Source organism: Vombatus ursinus, unplaced genomic scaffold (genome assembly GCF_900497805.2).
Source record: "Vombatus ursinus unplaced genomic scaffold, bare-nosed wombat genome assembly UNPS02006779.1, whole genome shotgun sequence".
In the NCBI taxonomy this organism is placed as follows: Eukaryota; Metazoa; Chordata; class Mammalia; order Diprotodontia; family Vombatidae; genus Vombatus; species Vombatus ursinus.
Window position 1 is genome coordinate 6,479,217 of NW_020946557.1, and position 20,081 is coordinate 6,499,297.

Sequence of the window (20,081 nt, forward strand, 5' to 3'; positions counted from 1 at the left end):
TATCTACCTCATTCCATACTTCTCTGCTGAGAGGCAGAGAGCATGCTTCCCCACACCTCTTCTAAAATAATAATCCTACCATTCCTGTTTCTAGTGTGTTCTCCCAGATTCCGTGCTGACTCTCGTGGCTTTGGATCACTGCTGTGAGTTCCTCTTTGTACTTTCGATTTGATTCTTGCATGAACTTGAGACTGAATCAACACATCTAGTTTATTCTTTTAGAATCACTTCTCTTTCCATAGAAGGGTTATTTCTTTTAGGCTATAATCAGCCCCATCCTATGTGTAATAGACAGAGGTTTAGCATGATGTCAGGGAAAGAGTGTTGCATTTGGAATAGGAAGAACTGAGTTCAAATGCTAGCTTCACCATCTACTACCTGTGTGACCGTGGATCACCTCTCTGGACCTTCTTAGTTTGCTCATCTGGAAAATGAGGAGTTTGAACTAGATGACCCATAATGTTCTTTTTAGCTCTAAATCTATAGTACTATGAACATCGCCAGCACTCTTGCTTCCTTAGCTCTTCCTCACTGCACCCCAACTCCAACATATAGGGGTCAGAGGGAAATGGGAAGGTCATTTTTCCCCTACTACCACTATCAAGTTTGACCTATTAGGAATTTTTTTGTAATTTTTAAAAAATGTTATACTTAAATACAAAATGAGGAAAAAAAAGACTGCCACATACACAGCAGGCCATAAGAGAGGATTCAATATAAACAATAAATTTCCATTTCAAGAAAACCTATATAATAAATATATTGTTTTCAAAACTGTCCAGCTTTTCTTTGCTTCTTTGTTCTCTTAGGAATTTTTTGATCCCCACAACCTAATCATGTCATGGAAAATCTCCTTTCCCTAATTTGTCCAAGGCAAGACTAGATTTTATTCTAAAGTATCTTTTGCTCAGAAACTAAGGAGGCATGGAGAGAAAAAAAAATTAATTTTACTATATAAATTCCTAAACTAAACCCAGAGGCTAGCTTGCCCCATTAATTATCTGGGTTAAGAGACTGTGAAAAGCTAGACCAGAATATTAAGACTTCTAGCCTGAGGTACCAATGGCAAGTTTAATAGGAATCTCTTTTCCTTCCAGAATCTGTCTTTTTATCTTTCTTCTCTGGACTCAGGTTGAGCTATACTAATTCTCTACTGTAAAGCAAAGGCAAGAGAGATCCTTCTCTGCCATGCCTCCTCTTCCTCCCCTGAAAATAATACTGAAGTGTATTATTGAAATATATTTGTGTTACTTTCCATTTATGTTCACAGTTCTCAATTTTGAAGCAGATATTTATATTCACCACTTGAAAAAACCCCCTCCATATTAAGTTGCTATTTATGTATGGTTTTCTTACTGGATGCCTACCTGTCTCCGTTTGAAGGTCATTGCCTCCCCACCAATAGAATAATGACTTGGCAGCCCTGCCATTATAATGATAATAATTATAAAATGTTATAAAGTGAAAAGTATAGTTTGTGAATCCTCACTTAAAAAGCTAGATCCAGCAGATTGTCAGGCTTCCGTGGTTTTCTCCATAGGTTAGTATTTTATTTTAAGGAAGATGTTTTATAGACTGCTGTGGGTATAGATATATTTATATGTACATATATAAATGTCTATACATATACACATATGTACATGCATTATATATGAGTACATGTGATATTATTGCCATAATTCATAGATAGTTATATGTGTGCTTTTTTTTTTAAGCAAAAGTTGTGCTAAATGATAGAATGTCGGGCCTAAAGTCAGGGAGATTCATCTTCCTGAGTTCAAATCCAGCCTCAGACACATGCTAGCTGTGTAACCCCAGGCAAATCACTTAAACCTGTGAAATGAGCTGGAGAAGGAAATGGCAAACCATTCCAGTATCTTTGCTAAGAAAACCCCAAACAGGATCACGAAGAGTCAGATATGACTGAAAAATGAATGAAGAACAACAACATATAGATATAGAAATGTGGAAATCTTTTCTCTAAGAGTCTAGTATTTTCTTTTAAATTTTACCTATTTTCTTGCTTTTAAAAAGGTTTTTCAAAGCTTTTATATTTTTAATTAGTCGTTTTCAAACATACTGCCTTGTAACAATCTAGTAGAGCAAGCCAATACATATGTCCTTTGAAATCAGTGTTGGTCATTATGATTAATCTAAATTCAGCTGCCTTTTTGTATTGTATTTATTTACATTATTATAGCCATTGCAAGTATGATTCTTTCTTCTCAGTTCTCTTGATTCTTTTTTCTTTATTCTACATTATTCCATACAGATATTTCCATACTTCTCTGAATTCCTCAGACAAAATAATGTTTTATTTAATTCATGTACCATAATCTGTTCAGTCATTCCCCAGTTGATGAACACCTGCTTTGTTTCCAGATTTTTGCTACTATGAAAAATGCTGCTATGAATACCTTGGTACATGCAAGCAAGATCTTTGTTTCTATGGTTGACCTCCTTATAATGAATGTCCAGTCAGGGAATCTCTGGGTCAAAGGGTATGAATAGTTTAATAACTTTCCACATATAATTTCAAATTGTTTTCCAGAACGGTCATTCCAGTCCATAGCATTTGAGATGTTTCTGGACATCAAATATGAAAGGTCTAATAGACAATTATTTGGTGATGCAGAATTCGAGATCAAGAAGGATACTAGAAATAGATAGATAGGTAGATAGATAGATAGATAGACAGATAGATGGATAGATATCTGGACTTAGATCATAAAGGGAGAATATGTAGATATAGAAGAGGGCCTTGGTGAAAAATACGATTTCATTTAGGGTATACCAATGATCAGTAAATCAGTCAACAAGCATTTATTAAGCACCTACCTACGTGGTAGGTGCTATGTTAAATACAAAGAAAGAAAAAAAAGAATTTAAAAAAAGCAAAAATATGGTCCTTATTCTCAAGGAACTCATATTCTAATGTGAGACACAATATGTAAACAAGTATGTACATTCAAGATATATACAAAGTAGATGGTAATTTCCAAGGAAAGGCACTAGCCCTGGGTTGGGGCAGGGAGAGGAGAAGGAGGGAAGATGAAAACTGGGAAAGATCTGCAGAAAGTAGGATTTGAGCTGAGTTTTGAAGGAGATAAGAAAAACCAGGAGGTGAGAAATAGAGGGAGAGTATTCTAAGCACAGGAGACAGCCATTGAAAAGGCTCTCAGGAGTCAAGAGACAGAGATAGAGCATCATATGGGAGGAACCTCAGGGATGCAGATATTGCTAGATTGTAAAGTTGTAGAGGGAAGTAAAGTATAAAAAGACTGGAAAGATAGGAAAGAGTCAAGTTATGCAGTTAAATGCCACAGCGGATTTTATATTTTATCTTGGAGGTAATAAGCAGTCCCTAGAGTTTATTGGGGGGTTTGGGTTGGGGGGGGTATGGGTCAGACTTGTGCTTTAAGAAGCTGAGTAGAGATTGTATTGGAATGGGGAGAGACTTGAGGCAGGGAGACTAATGAGAAAGACAGTACAGCAGTCTCGGAATAAGATGATGAGTGCTTTGCACCAGAGTTGTGGCTGTGTGGATAGAAAGAAAGGGCTATATATGAGATGTTGCGGGTAGAAATGACAACACTTGGCAGCAGATTGGATTTGGGGATTGAATGTGAGAAATGAATCAAGGATAACAGTGAGGTTGTAAGTCTGGGTGACTGGGAGCATGGTGGGATCCTTGACAATAATAGGAAAGTTTAGAAGAGGGCAGAGTTAGGAAAATAATAAGTGCTGTCTGTGGATGTGAGATACCTATACAATGTAACAATACTGCAGCTTGAGCCCAGAAGGAATTTGGTCATTTTAAGACTGCAGTTGAAGAGACAGGGTAGAGATGGCTATATAGACTCGGGAATCAACTGCGTAGGGATGATTATTCATCGAAATCACATAGAAAGAGAAGAGTACCTGGGACAGACCCCTCAAGGATACCCACAGTAAGTGGATGTCACCTGGATGAAGAACTGCCAATGCAGATTAATACAGGAAGCAAAAGAGAATTTAGAAGACTTTCATATTCTTCAAGGAGCATCTACATGTGTGTATAGAAAGGCAGCATCATATAATGTATAAAAGACCAGCCTTAGGGTCAGAGAGTTCTGGGTTCAAGTCCCATTTATGATACTGATGTATTATTCTGTGTTTGTTGCTTAATCACTGTAGGCAATGTAGTAGGCAAATCTAAGTATGGTGCCAGCCTACATTAGTAGATGGAGTTTCCTTATCAGGAATGTTCTATGCCAATGAAATCACAGGATCAGTGTATGTCTGTCTATCATTTTACAGACTAAGAAAGTGAGGCAAAAATGGTTAAGTGACCAGTTGTTTTCAGTTGTGTCCAACTTTTCATGACCCCATTTGAAGTTTTCTTGGCAGAGATACTGAAATGGTTTGCCATTTCCTTCTCCAACTCATTTTACAGATTAAGGAATTGAGGCAAACATGGTTAAGTGACCAGTGATTTTTTCAGTTGTGTCAAACTCTTCATGACCCCATTTGGGGTTTTCTTTGCAAAGTTACTGGAATGATTTGCCATTTACTCCTCCAGCTTATTTTACAGATGAGGAATCTGAGACAAACATGGTTAAGTGACTTGCCCAGAGTCACACAGCTATGAAGTCTCTGAGGCCAGATTTGAACTCAGGAAGGTGAGCCTTCCTGACTCCAGGCCCAGCATTCTATCCACTGTACCACCTAGCTATCTTTGTGTATGTATATATGTGTAAATATATATATTATCTATATGTATATATGCATGTTTGTATGTATATTATGTATGTGTGTATATACACATACATATATGTATGTATATCTCTTCACAGTGACTCCGTGAGATAGATCACTTAAAGATTATCAACACCTTTTTGTGGAAAAGTAAATTGAGGCTTAGAGTTATTACTGAACTGACTTACCAAGAGTTACACAACTTAAAGGTTGTAGCAGCAGAAGACCAGCCCAGGCCATCTGATTCTAAAGCAGGTGCTCTTCCCACCTCACCAAATAATCGCCTCTGTCAAGAATAGCTCCCTCTTTCATCTCATAAATCCCATCTATTTATAAAGGCCTGTCTAAAATGCCTCTCTTTCATGAAGTCTTTATTAATGGATGTAATATGTCCCTCCTCTACACTCTCATAATCCTTTATATCCCTCTTTTGACTACCTTGTTCTGTTACGACTTACATACTTAGAGGGCTATTGTGGTATATTGGAACATGTCACTGGACTTGGAGTCAAGACTATCATTTGCTAGTGATGTGACCTTGGGCAGGACACAACCTCTCTGGACCTCAATTTCCTCATCTGTACAATGGAGATAATGATACTTGTGCTATATAACTCATAGGGTTGTTGTGAAAATCAAAGGAGAATGGATGAAGAAATGCATAAATAAACAAACAGTGCTTTCTACATTTTAAAATAATAAATAACTATAAATATTATTATTATTCCTTGGGGTCAGAAATTGTATCTTACTCATCTTTGTATTCCTGGCAGTATTTAGCGATGCACATGGGTGGCCAGGAAATATTTGTTAAATTCAATTGAACATTTTAGGAACATTGTGTCTACCTTCCATAGATATCACATATCTAGCTTTCCAGATAGTTTCATTAATGTCACTTGGGAACTACGTTTCCTGCAGAAAGACCTATGATTATCAGGGTAGAGAACTGTCCCTACCAAAGCAGATCCCAATTTGAATTATAAATGTGTTGACTGTTGAGTGGGGCTCAAGGAGGATAAAAGATTTGCCTGGCCAGGGTCACATAGCTAGTGTCAGAAAAAAGGTTTGGGACTCAGGTATTCCTGACACTAACAAGAACTCTGTTGATTAAGTACTGCTACCTCTGCTTAATATAAAAGTTCAATAAGGGAGAATTAAAATAAGGTTTAGGAACCGATCCAAACACCAAACATAGAAGTGAGGTCATGATGGTCTAGGTACAAGTGAGAACATATTTAACAGTGGTTAAACCAAAGCATTGGCTGAAGGTTGGGCTAAAGTGAAGGTACTGGTAAGTAAAAGAAATTCCATGAAAATGTGCTTGAGTCACAGTTCCCAGAGATGTGACTTATCTGTGGTACAGCGAGAAGCAACGGGATGTGGTTGAAGCTCAGTTATCAAAGATGGAGCATCCCCTCCTTCCTCTTTTTTTTCTGTAAGCAAAAATTCAGAGGCTGTACGGTCAGAAAGGCTGACCTACAACTGGCAACAGGCCCTGCAAATACTGGCTACAGCCACAAACCAAAGCATGGTCTTGTATGGGTGCAATTTAGAACAGACTGATTTATCTGAGCCCTTCATTTTGAAATGGACCGCGCTCATACATAACAGAAGGAGTCATGTTTCTGTGTGTGCATGCTTGAGGGAAAGAGGTTATTTGTGGATTGAGCGATTAGTGTATTTTGCTACAAGTGTTTGTACCTTTCATGTGTATTTCCTCTGTGTATAGGAAGTGAGAATAAGCCTATGATTTGTGTTCTAGACCATTAGGCTTATATGAGATGCCACAAGAAAATCATTGCTTTGAGTCCTGGGGTCTTTAGCATAACTATTTCCTCGTTTCTTTTATCTAATTGTTGTGATCTATGGATTTTTAAGGCTATGCATGTTTACATACTGTTTTAATGTAACGACAGTAGCTTATAGATGAAGCAGTTAAAGACAAAATAGCCAATAAGTCAAAAAATTTTCAGTTTAAGCAAAATTCTTCTCCCACCCTATCCCCAGCTTCATTTGATAGCATTTATGGATTACCTATTCTTGGGATACTGTGAGGTCTCTACAGAGTGCTAAAAGAGGTAGTGGCCAGCCTTAAAATAATGTCTAAAGTTCTTAATGCCATGAGTCCAACATTTCCTGAAACATGGCATAAGTTTAGACATTAGCACTCTAGGTTAAATTACTATATTGGTCCCGATATAGGCCCATACATATATGCACACATACATACTGATTTGCATAAAACTTGAGTTCAGCCCAAATTCATTTCAGTTTGTAGCACAGTAAGACTTGGTGGGGCAGGGGATCCTTATTTCAACTCTCATTCATACAGATGAGCTGGTCCCCCAGAACAAGGCTGTCTATATCCCCTTGTCAAGGTTAAAGGGCACCACTTTAAAGGGACAGCAGGGTTTTTTTCTAAACTTTGTCATCTTGCTTCTGCATTCTGGTGTGTCCTCAGTATCAATTGGCAGGCAGATCTGTAGAGCATTGGACAGAGAACAGAACCTGCTCTCCATGCCTGGAGTCAGGAAGACCTGAGTTCAAATCCTGCCTCAGAACTTACTAGCTGTGTGACCCTGGACAATTAATTCACCTCTCTATACTTCAAATTCTTCATCTGTAAAATGGGAATAATAGTTCTTGCTTCATAGGGTTGTTGTGAGGGTTAAATTAGATAACATCTGTAAAGCCCTTTTGAAACCTTAAGCGTTTATATGAGTGCTAAGCTTTTATTATCAATGAGCATTTACGATGGGATTTTTACTGAGAAGGTACATCAAGAACAGAAGTACAAATGTTTTCCTGCCAACACCCAGTGCATATGCTTCCTCATACCACCTCAGTCCTTGAGGAGCATAAGCCCAAATTTAATGCAATTGCTTCAGAGCATTTACCCTCATCAGATTAACTTCTGAATGTAGTATAGCAGATGGACGAGTTACTCCTTCTTGGCTGTCCTTATGCCACTGCTATACCAAGTCAGTTAGGTCTCTTGGGCCTTTGTCCTTCACCAGGCTCATTTGCCCACAGATTCTGTCAGGACCCCTGTCACTGCACCTTTAGAGGCTTCCTTTTCTGACCTTTCCCAGGTCACAAGATTGACTTTCTCCAATATTCCTAAACTTAGGGCAGAGGAAATTAGACACAAAAGGGAAAGAAGCAAAAGTAGGGCCATGTGCCCATGGCTTTCATATTGACTCAGATGGGAATAGTAGGCCACTGGTGTTAGCTCTTTCTCCCCACTTATGGCTTATGGCAGTCATTGCCACCTCACTTAAAAATACAGCCAGGACAGAGAGAAAGTGAGAGGTTTGCTTTGGCCAGTTACTGTCTTTTGAATGCATTCACAACTCTGGCTCTGCAGCTAATAGAAAGTCTATTTCTTCATCAAATAGTTAGCAGATCATAAACAGTGATACCTATACATGCTCTGTAATGGAGACCTGGGCTTCTTCATTCAGTGCTATCCAACAGTGTCAAAAGAGACTTACCAAATGTGCATGATCCCAGAATTGAGCCCTTGTCAGCCAGTCCCCCATTATAAATTCAACAAACATTTATCAAGATCATTACTATGTACTAGATGGCTACAGTAGATACTACTACGTACTAGTAATACAAAAACGTTTCCAACTCTAAACTTCTATGATTATTTGAAAAGTGGTATAGTTCATCAAGGACCAAAAAGTGTGATACAAGGTGAAATGTATGAGGAGCCATAGGGCAGTTAAGTTAGGGGAAAATCAAGAAAGGTTTCATGGAGGACATCCTGAGCCAGACCTTAAAGGAAGAGGGAGAACTTCAGTAGTGGGAGGTGTGGAGACTGTCTTCTAAGCATGCGGAATGGCTTTTGTAAACATAAGAAGACAGAAAAGTTCAGGATGGCACCAGGTAGCAGTCTGGTTGACTAACGAATCATATACTTAAAGAAAAATTATATAACATAAAAATAGAACTTTGATTGGAGGCAAATTGTGGAGGGCCTTCAATGCTAGGTTAAGGAAGTCTTAATGCCACCATGGTAGCTCAGCAGAACATTTGATTGCCCCTCCACCCTCCACCGCACCCCCTTACCTCCAACAATGATAGCAAAAGCAGTAACCACAGCTTTAGTGGACATTGAGGGAGCCTGTGCTGGGAGTCCCCACTTGCTACTGATGTAAGGGTAAAGGAGGCAGATCCCTTCCACTTGCATGGTCCCTGCTGGGAATGTCTGCATCTCTGGCCTAGGGGATATTGCTGCAAATCCCTTCGATTCCATCTCTTCCCCCATATTTCAGAGGGTGGAGAAGATTTCTTGTTATTGTTCATCCTTCACTCTTGAGGAGGTCCAATGACATCATGAGAATGATGTCTTGACCTGCGAGTGAATTGGATTTAAGTGAGGCAGAGCTGTGCAAAGTCATTAGCCTCAGTCTCTCCTCCACAGTCATTGAAGTCCAGTAGCATGATTTTTAAGTGTGGGTCTTAGGAGGAAATCTAGACTTCCCTTCCTCAAAGAGTTTGCGCCTTGTCCTCAATTTATAAATTGCTGACCTTTGGGCTGTTGCTCGCTGAGGTAGCTGTGAAAAATAGATAGTAATGCTGGGATACAGACATGGTGGATCCCATGGAATAGTGGGAATTTCAAGCTGCACAATTTGCACAGGTAGATGCTCTAGGTGTGGTGTGCGGGAGGAATAGAATAAATCTGAGTGACCCGACTGTGTTAGCCTGTTCTCATAGTCTCAGAAAGCCTGATGAAATTCTCAGGTTCAAGTATTCTCTCCCCAAATACAGAGGAATCAGTCATGCAGAGTATTTGTTTTTAGGTTGTACAAGCATTTTTTCTTTCAAATAGATCTCATTTGAAAAGGGCTAGAGCTGCCTATGGTACATATAATATTGTTCCTGGTTGTTTTGTTTTTGTTTTGAGTCGAGTGTCCAGGAAGAGAAAAACAGAAGTTATGGGGAAATACTGAAGCATAGGGGAAAAGAATCCCTTTATTTCGTTTGTTTTCCTAGCGTGAGAAAGTATTAAGAGAAAATAACGATTAGACTAAAAAGAGGAAGAAGAATGTTTTCAGAATTGCAAAATATCAGGAAGGACCTCAAGCACAATCTACTCCAACCCCTTGATTTTATTGATGAGATAATTGAGGCCTGAGAGGGCAAGGGCCTTACCAGTCACGGGAAATGCAGGGAGGGGGGCAACAGAGAAAGTAGTGTTGTTTGGTGCATATTAAGCCCGTGAAATTCACTTTCCCAATATATAATTGATAAAGGTTGAAAATGTAAATGAGATCATAAGGGATTTAGATGAATTAACATAGAGCAGTTCCAGAAGGAACTGGCAGATGGGATTGCTGAGCCCTTATCAGTGAGATTTCTAAGATTGTAGAAAATGGAAGAGGCATCACAAGATTGAAGAAGAGGAAATTATGTCCTAATTTTCAAAAACATACAAATATGATCTGTTTTTACATGCAATACAATACATATGTATGTTTCTACAAATAAAGCATGCATACATGACTGAGAAACATTAAATTTGGAAATAGAAATTTTTTGGGGGGGGGAGGGAGGCAACTGGGGGTAAGTGACTTGCCCAGAGTCATACACCTAGTGAGTGGTATGTGTCTGAAGCTGGATTTGAACTCAGGTCCTCCTGATTCCAGGGCTGGTGCCCTATCCACTGTGCCACCTAGCTGCCCCCTGAAATAGAAATAGAAAATCTTTCTTATAGTGAACGTAATCATTAACAAATAAACAATTTAATAAAGATGAACGAGAAAAGATTATATAAAAAGTTAATTTCATAAATATAGTTTTAAAGGATATATATATGTATGTATATAAAGACACACACACTTTAATTTTTTTTCAGAAATATTCCATTTCTTGGATGTTGGGTAAAGAGCTAAAATATTTGTTTTGCATTATGTAGCATTTGAATAAGGATAAAGGAAAAGCTATTAATTTCAAGTGACTTATGTTTGCCAACAATTTAGATTCATGTTTGTTATTTTTAGGAACTTGAATAGTGTGGGAGCCTTTGAATAAACAATAGACTGTACATATCCTTAAAATAACTTTTTTTAACTGATAGAAGCCATGTGAGAAAGAGGTATAAACAGTTGTATTTAGTCCTGTTTTTCGCCAATTTCTGACTTTGTCTGGACTTAGTTTGCCCTCACACTGAAGAATCCTTATTCTTATATGAACAGTAAGAGATGCTAGGCAAAAAGAGAAATGCATCTAATTTTAATTTTCATTCTTATTAGTAATTTGACTTATTTCAACTGCTGTATAAAAGAAAACTTTTAAAGCTAAAACAAGGGGCAGCTAGGTGGCACAGTGGATAAAGCATCAGCCCTGAAGTTAGGAGGACCTGAGTTCAAAGCTGGCCTCAGACCAAACATTTGACACTTACTAGCTGTGTGATCCTGGGCAAGTCACTTAACCCCAATTGCCTAAAAAAAAAAAAAAAACTGGAAACAATACAATGAAAAAGCTACCTTTGCATTAGGCCTTCCCAAAGAGCTCATGTTGGTAGCAACGTTTTCTTTCCTTGACCAGGATAAAACATCACACTTAGCATTATTATTATGCATCTTAGTGAGGGCAGAAGCTAGGCAGATGACTTCCAACTTTGAGTCTTTAGCACTGATTTCTTTCCTCTCCTCCCACTTTTAGAAAACGTTTTATAGGATCATAGATTTAGAGCTGAAGTCATCATCTGGTCCAACCCCCTCATCGAAAAAAATGGATCTGTAGCTCTTATTTTCACATTTTCCCCATTCCCCCCCATCATCATTCTCCCTCCCCTTCCTAGTGAGCCATCCTTTATAACTTTTTTTTCAGTAATAAAAAGAGGAAGAAGAGAAAACGAATTTGCAAGACTGATCAATACATTGGGAAAATCTGACAATATATGCACTGTTCACACCTGTGCCCCACCCCCTACCTCCGGAAAGGAATGAGGGAAAGTATCCCCTAATGTCTCTTCCTTGGGACCAAACTTTGTTTGTTGTAGTTTTGCAACATCCATTTTCAATTTTTTTGTGTCAGACCCCTCATTTTATAAATTGAGGAAACTGAGGACCAGGGAAATGAAATGACTTGCCCAAGATTACAAAGGTAGTAAGTGGCAAAGCTGGAATTGTAACCCACATCCACAAACTCCAAATGCAGTGCTTTTGCCACTGAGCCAGACTTGCCTTCTTCAGTTGGAAGTCCCACTGGCCTCTCAAATTTAACATGAGTAAAACTGAGCTTATTATCTTTTCCCCCTAACTCAGCTCCTCCCTATTGATTTCTCTCAGTGATACCACCTCATGCTTAAAAAGTTGTCTTGTTTTTCTCATCCTTCCTCTTTTATATCCTATCAGTTACCAAGTCCTATGAATTCTACCTCACCAATTTCTCCCAAAGCCACTCCCTTTTCTCTAATCCTGTTATCCAAAATTACCATTATGTTTAGTATTGTCAGTGTAATTTTGATCCCTCAGTTGTTGGGCAGGATTATTTTACCACGTATAATATACATCATTTAACCTTACTTTAATGATTTAGAATCTACAAAGGGATTTTATAGTGCTTTGTGGTTATCACTTTGGCATAGTGACTAGAATTTTGGGCTTGGAGTCAGGAAGACTTGGGTTCAAATCTTATATCTTGTACTTATGAGTTACATGGTTCTCAGCAAATTTCTTAACTTCTTCATAATCTCAGGCACCTCTTAAGGACTTCACTGCAGTATGAATAGAGAGTGAAGAGTGAAGAGAGTGACCACAAGAGGAGATGAAATCACAATTGTTTGACTATTCAAGATCAACTTTGTGAATGTCAAATCTCCTACCATTCCCCATCCCTATTTCAAATTAGATTTTCCTTCTTGGCATCTTATAACTCCTCATATATTCTAATCTTCAAGACAGGATATATTTGATTTCTTCTTCCCCTACCCCCCATCTCTAGGAACAGTTTAATTTTTTCAAAAGGTTTAAAAGCTGTTTACGTGTGAATTACAAGGGAAAGAAAGGAGAATCATCTTTCTGGCAAGCCCACCACAAAGTAATATCAAAAATGGTTTTCTCCAAGTTCTAGCAAGAACATAGCACATATAGGTAAGATTCAAGCACCCTATTCCATTGGGACTTTCAAAACTTTCTTGAGTTCAGGTACTAGAAATATGCCATTGGTTCCTGTTCTGTTTCATCCCTTCTGTACTTAAAAGAATCAGACTCTTCCATCAGCTAGCATCAGAGAGTAGTTGGTATCAGTGGCAATACCACAATTGGTGTTGGGGTCTCTGGTCATGTGGACATAGCCTCAGCCTCCCCAGCTCTTACCTCAGGTGTTCTTGATGACCTTATGGCTTTTCTGTTCTTTATCCTCTCCTCCAAAGCTTTCTCTCCACCACCACCACCACCACCACCCTCCCTGCCCTGACCTGCCCCAAAATTGTGTGGTCAAGATCTTCTGGATAACTGTTGCAGTTTGCATCATAATAAATCCCTGGAACTATGGAAAGAGAATCTGTCACAGCAACCACTGATGACGATAGAAATGGATTCCTGAAGCCCCTTGGAGAATGTTCTCTTCTCATGAGGGCATGGTAACAAAACTGGAATCATTGGCAGCAGAGAATCCTGCCTTGTACTTACAGTCACTATCCTCAGTGGTGTAACAGTCAAAGTCCCCAGAAGTGCCCTCTTTCTCCTTGACATACTAGTAGCTGACTTGAGGCAAACCAATGAAACCTCCTTTGCCTTCTTATTGATTTCTCTCAGTGGTACTCAGTGGTATTCCAGCAGCAGTCTGCCGGGTTCTCACTCAGGGATACTAGTTTACCTGCCTCGCAGAAGTGTTGTCCCTTCAGGGAACCAGTGGCTCTAAAAGCCCAACAAGAGCTACAATTATTATGACCTTTGACAGGGATGACGTAGCCATGCTTTACAGTGAGTTTCATAAATGTTACACCTTCTGTTTTCTGACCAGATGATCTGTAGCCCAGAAAATTCTCTCTGAATTCTTCCTTGTTCATGTACCAAAGTGGTTCATGGCCAGTCTGTATGGGTACTTGTCTATAATGGAGTCCATGTCATGTAACTTGATCTTCCTCAGGTTCTCTTTCCATAGGAGTCTCCTCCAGTTCTCTTCATGCACTGTTGCCAGGATTTCCATAGCTTCTAATGAGCATCCTCTGGAATAGCAAGATAATAAGAGCTCCCTAGAGCTCCCCAGTCCCAGACAGAGGGCAGCCTTTAAGAGACAAAACTCCATTGTTGGCCGAAGTAGACGAGAAAGAGGAAAGCTTAAGTATAGTATACTTATGTATATGTTATGTTTCTCCTGCTACATTGTTAACTTCACAGATAGGGATCATGTTTTAATTATCTTTGCACTCTAGCATTATGGTTTCCACATAATAGGCACTCATTGCATGGTTGCTGAATGAGTAAGTAATTCAAAAATCCCAGGTTGTAGATATACAATAGAGAGATTGCTAAATAAACAAGCTGTTACTGGAGGGAGAGAGAAAAAGAGAGAGAGAGAGAGAGAATGAATGAATGAATGAATGTTACCTTATTTTGGAAATTGTACCCATTTACTCCTTTCTGAAGCCCCAGAGAAATGAATATGAATGAAATTAAATGAATTCAAGTCTTGTGCGGATTTTCCTTGCCCTTGTTAGTTTTTGTGGCAGAGGAAATCATGACCCTGTGATCCCATTTCTGGGGTTTCAGCACCTGGTCACTTTAGAGATCATCTAGACTTTCAGGCCACACTTGAGATAGAATCCTCTCTGCAACCCAACAACCCAAGTGATCTTCTGGGTTCTACTAGAAGCCATCAAATGCAGGAAACCCACCTCCTCCAAGGTCCTTTTCCACTTTTTAATATCTTGTGCTTACTAGAATTTGTCAATTTTTATACATTCCCCCCGGTAGAATATGAGCTATTTGAGACTTTTCCTTTGTATCAATGATACATAACACTGTAGTTAGTACAAGTAAGCCCTTACTGAATGTTTGCTGAATTGAAATGAATCATACACACTGCAGGGTCTTGTATACTGTTTGTTGAAAAAGTAATTGTTGGGCAGCTAGGTGGTGCAGTGAATAGAGCTCTGGCCTTGGAGTCAGGAGGACCTGAGTTCAAATCCAGCCTGAGACACTTAACACTTACGAGCTGTGTGATCCTGGGCAAATCGCTTAACCCTGATTGCCTCCCTAAAAAGCAAAAAAAAAAAAAAAAAAAAGGAATCATTGAATATAAGTTAATTGAATGGTTGCAAGGATGTGATCTGATATTTAAAAAATTATAAAAACTTATATATTAATTTTCATAGCATCAGATACTCATATATTTAGAGCTAGGAGTACCTTTAAAGGTCATCTAGTTCAGCATTTCTTGACCCACAGTTTAAGAAGGGGTCAGAAGTGGAAAAAGTTTAAAAAGCCCTGATCTAGTCCACAAGTGTCAAACACATAGTCTGAAACACTCCTGAGTGCTGCCTGAACCAGATTAAAATGTAACTGGAAAATATTTAACAAAATAAATAAAAACACAATAAAATATAGATAACACTGTATTTTGAATCTAAGTCAATATGTGACCTGCAGAGATCCTTATGTATGGGCCTCCATTTCTATTTGTGTTTGATGCCACTGGTCTAGTCAGACCCCTTTGTTCTCATCTTTTTATCACCGATCCAATCCAATAAACTTTTATATAAGTGCTTATATTTGCCAGGCATTGTGCTAAGCGTTGGGTATACAATTAATAAAAAGAAAGAAAGTCCCTGCCCTCAAGGAGCTTACAGTCTAATCAGAGGAGACAACACACAAGAGGAGGCAGGAAAGCAAGGTAGAGGGGTACCAGGGGGTACCCAACATAGGGGCATCTTGTTACCTGGAGTTGAAACCAGGCAAAGCATCAGATAGAAAGTGGAAGAATACCACCTACACATGTATTGACCCGTCTGAAGTGATTTATTTATGGGGGGAAGGGGAGGGAGGCTTGGTGACTGTGCAGCTTTTCTTACTGGCATTAGCTTCCAATTCCATTTGCTTTGGTCTATAATAAACAAGTTGAGGCCAAAAATCAGAAGTTGCCAACAACCATACACCTGAGACCAAAGGAAACACTAATTCTCATGAATTTAAGTTCTCACTGGGTCTGGAGTTCCCATACTACTGGTGTGTTCCAAATCCAGAATTTCTGGGTCCTCATCTGGGAACTGGCCCTACCAGATGCACAACCTATCCAACATTCTAGAGGCCATCTCTTGCTCTTTGATTATCTTGGAAATACTAAGAATCTGCAAGACAGAGACCCTTGGGTGAGACAAAGCCCAGAAGGGTATCCACATTGTTAAGGCATCTTAACAACCAGATGGAACTCACTATACAATATCAGACTCAGATCAAAACAGAACCAGCCAGCCAGCTAAATCTAGTACTTCCTTCTTCCCTCCAACAAACTGATCATGACCCTTCAGAACAGATAAATTGACTACCATAGGGAAGAGGTCCTTCATCCCATTTCTGCCTCTGTCCTGAATGGGCTCACTGCTAGATTATGATGTAACTTTATTCCTTTATACAGGAAGGCTCTTCAGTTCTGTTTTATTGTTGAAGAAACCACATTGACCACCTGAATTTGTTTCTAAAGCGAAAGCTTTAAAGCGTGACGGTAAGACTACCAATTCCTTAATGACATCAACCCCTTTGAGAATATAAATAAGACCTTCCTTCTTGGCCTCACTGTAGTTTCCATTTGCCAGAGATGTGCCTTTTTCTGAATACTTTCTCTGTAGTATGTAAGTTCCTTGAAGGCAGTTGGTTGGTTTTGTTTTTTATTTTATATCCCCTGAGGCCAGCACAATGCCTGATACTTAGCTATCTATAAATCTGATAGGTAATAAAACTAGCAGTTTTCAAAGTAAGAAATACAGGCCATTTGAAACAGGACTACAAATGGCCATGAAGGTGACTGAAGCAGGTGCTGTGGAATTCTTAGAGCTTGGTCAGTCATTGAAGATGCCAAGGTCATCCGCTGCATCCTGGGCCATTGCAGGTCATCCTGACTTTTGTTACAGTGCTTTCATTTCTCAAATTGTCCCTAGTTTCCAGTTTCTCCATTCTAATTTTTTTTTTGGCTAAGCAATGGGGTTAAGTGACTTGCCCAGGGTCACACAGATAGTAAGTGTTACGTGTCTGAGGCCAGATTTGAACTCAGGTTCTCTTGAATCCAGGGCCGGTGCTCTATCCATTGTGCTACCTAGCTGCCCCTCTCCATTCTAATTTTTAAGGAAGTATTTTCTTCAGTAAGCTTTTGGACTTCCTTTTCCATTTGGCCAATTTTGCTTTTTAGGGCAAACCCACCTCTTTAGGATACCTTGAAAATCAAGCCAAATGCCTTCATAATTATACAGCCAGCATAGATTATTATTGTGTGCAGCTGGGTAGGTATGGCTGATTTCCCAAATTCATCTTAAGTGCCAGTTCCTTCTTCTCATATTTCCATCTGACACTGAAGTATTAGAATTCAAATTTGGTATAGTTCCTTTGTCATCTATAATGAAACTCAATTGCTCTAGAAATACTGGCAAAGTTCCTATCTGTAATTTCATCTATAAATATTTACAATGTGAGTCAAAGGTCTGTGTGTACAGACTTCTTATACTTGGAAAGGATCACTTAACATTGTGTATTTTTGTTCATAGTAATCTTTATTGAGCTTTGATTTTTAATTGTCCTAAATAACCTTTGTGAAATTTTCCTCTTTACCATTATGAAAACAATGAACTGCACATAAGAAGTACTTATTTTGATTGAAAGTTGTTTTCTCAAATGTTAATATTAATTCAAATTGCTATAGCAATTTAGGCTCACAAAATGCATTCCTCAGAACAATCCTATGACATAAGATTTTTATGGATGATATACTGAGGCTTTGAAAGGACCAATGACTTGCCTACATTCACTCAGAGCATCTGAGCCAGGATTTGATCTCCTATCTCTTGGGCCATCTCCAGTTATCCTGACTTTTGTATTGCCACTGGACTTCGATGATACTAGAAGAGAGAGTGAGGCTAATGACTTTGCTTGACTCTGCCTCACTTAAATCCAATTCACACATAAATCAAGACATCATCTTGTGATGTCATTGGTCCTCTTTGAAAAGGAAGGATGAACAACAACTATGACCTCAGATCTCTTGTCCAGGGTAGCATCTCATCTTCAGCAATGAACCTAGATATCCCATAATACAGGGAGTATTATGTCATGAAAAATTGAGTGCTCTTTGTGTGAAAGTTGTTCATTTGCTTTGGATATGTTAAAACATATAAAAGCAGGGTGAGATTATTTTACTATAGATTTATTTTATTCCAAAGCCATATTAATAAAGGTCATTGAGCTTTATTTGAAAATGCTGGAAAGAAAAGTTTTCCCAGGCCCATCATTTGGTTACACGTTTGAGAAAGGTTGAAACAGAAGAATGAGAGTAGTATGGGCCTTTCTGAACATCTGCATTTGATTTGTACTAACTTGTTCTAGAAATAATGAGGTAGTAAGAAGGTGTGACTGATTGATTGGTGATTAGTTAGTAGTTGTCTTGGGAAGCAAATAAACTCAGGAAATACTCTTTTATATTCTGTCTCATCTGTCTGGGGAAGAAAATAGCTGAATTTATTCACAGGTCATATGAATTTCCTTTGCTGGGAGCAGGCAGAGAGCTTTGTGTGGTGGACACAGCAGTGCATCGGGCATCGGGAGACTCGTGTTTTAGTTGCAGCTGTATAACTAATTAACTGTGTGACTTTGAGTCCCTTCACCTTTCTGGACTCTATTTTCTCATTTATAAACAAGGATTTTAAACTAGATTATCTCCAAGTTTTCTGCCAGCTGCAAAATCCCCCAAATCTAATTTAATTTTTTCTCAAACTTTTTTGTCTGATAATTCGTAAGCAGGGTGGATGTCTCAATATGGGAACTGATTGACCCTCTTTTGAGTATCTTCTCAAAGTTTCTTCTGCTTTTACATTTTTATGATTCTATGATATATTCCACTTTTTAAGTACCCCCCAAAATTGAGAGAATATTTGTGCTAATATGCTTTTCATTCTAAAAAATGACCATTCAGAAAAGCATAGTAGTTATCCCTTCCACATTGAGGGGGTTAAAGGTGTGGCATCCCTGCAATCTGGAAAATCTGCATAAAAAATTTTGGCCCTCTCATTGTACCAGAGAAGAAGTCTAACTTTTTCTTTTCATTTATGGGGTTTCTACAGTACCTTATTGTAAAATTTGGGTTAAGTATTTGGTCACAGTCTCTGTGTCATTTGCTGGCCATCATGTGTTGTCCACAGCTTCTGCAAAACTCCCCCAAAATTCCCATTGAATTTCTTATGCCGACCCACAATATTTCGAAAAACTGTGATGGAGAAAGTCATCGTGTGGAAGGGATAACTGTATTTGAAACATCATGTACATACTGTGTCTTAGTTCCTTCACATCCTTTCAGTATATTCCTTCTATGTGTTTGCATTATGTGAAGGTGGCTGAAACAGATTGCAGAGTATAGTTGGTTTAAAAACAAATATGGTCTAATAGAAGGAGTACTGGCATAAGATTTACTATACTTGGGTTCTAATTTTGGCTCTGCAACTGTTTGACTTTGGAAATATATCATGTTAACTTGTCAGTGCTTCTGTTTTTCAATTCATAAAATGGAATTAAATAATGATGCCTATACCTCTCTACTTAACAGTTAGTACAAGGATAAAATATGATCAGAATCTTAAAGAAGAAAAACTGGTAAATCAAATACGGTATTATTAGTGTTGCTTTTATTGGAACAGGGCTTAAAGGTCTGCCTTTTAATGCCCTCTCATAACCTACTTGAAATTTAGTGCCCCAATGAATCTGTGATCTCCTTGATGTGGACAGATTGCAACCAATCCATACCTTCTTCCCATACTGTGATAGGGTCTCTTATCAGTCCTCCACAGAACCAAGTACTTATTTCTCTGGTTTATGCCTCATCTAATGGCAGCATGGTACAGTGGAAAGAACTTTGGATTTGGAGTTGGAGAACTTCGTTTCTAATCCTGCCTCCGCCACTTACTATTTGTATTACGTCGGGCAAGTCTCTGGGACTCAGTTTCCTCATTTGTAAAATGAAAATGTTGAACTAGATAAGATCCTTTCTAGCTCTAAATCTGTGATCCTGTGACATTATTAATGTACCACATTAAATAATTATCAATTCTTTCAAGTTGTTATGCAATTATTTTTCACTTAACTTAGAGTGCAAGAAAAAAGTCCTGTGGGGCAGCTAGGTGG

General features: G+C 38.6%; 1 protein-coding gene across 2 annotated transcripts in view; it reads left to right on the forward strand.

Moving 5' to 3' along the window:
* DSE (dermatan sulfate epimerase) overlaps window positions 1–20,081 on the forward strand; it is a 98,408-nt gene that overhangs the window by 16,970 nt on the left and 61,357 nt on the right. The window contains exon 2 of one of the 2 annotated variants that reach the window (XM_027848518.1): window positions 16,339–16,425. The exons of the other annotated variant lie outside the window; for it this stretch is intronic. The gene's annotated coding sequence lies outside the window, so the exon portion shown is untranslated. The remainder of the gene's footprint in view (window positions 1–16,338; window positions 16,426–20,081) is intronic. 2 annotated transcript variants of the gene reach the window in all.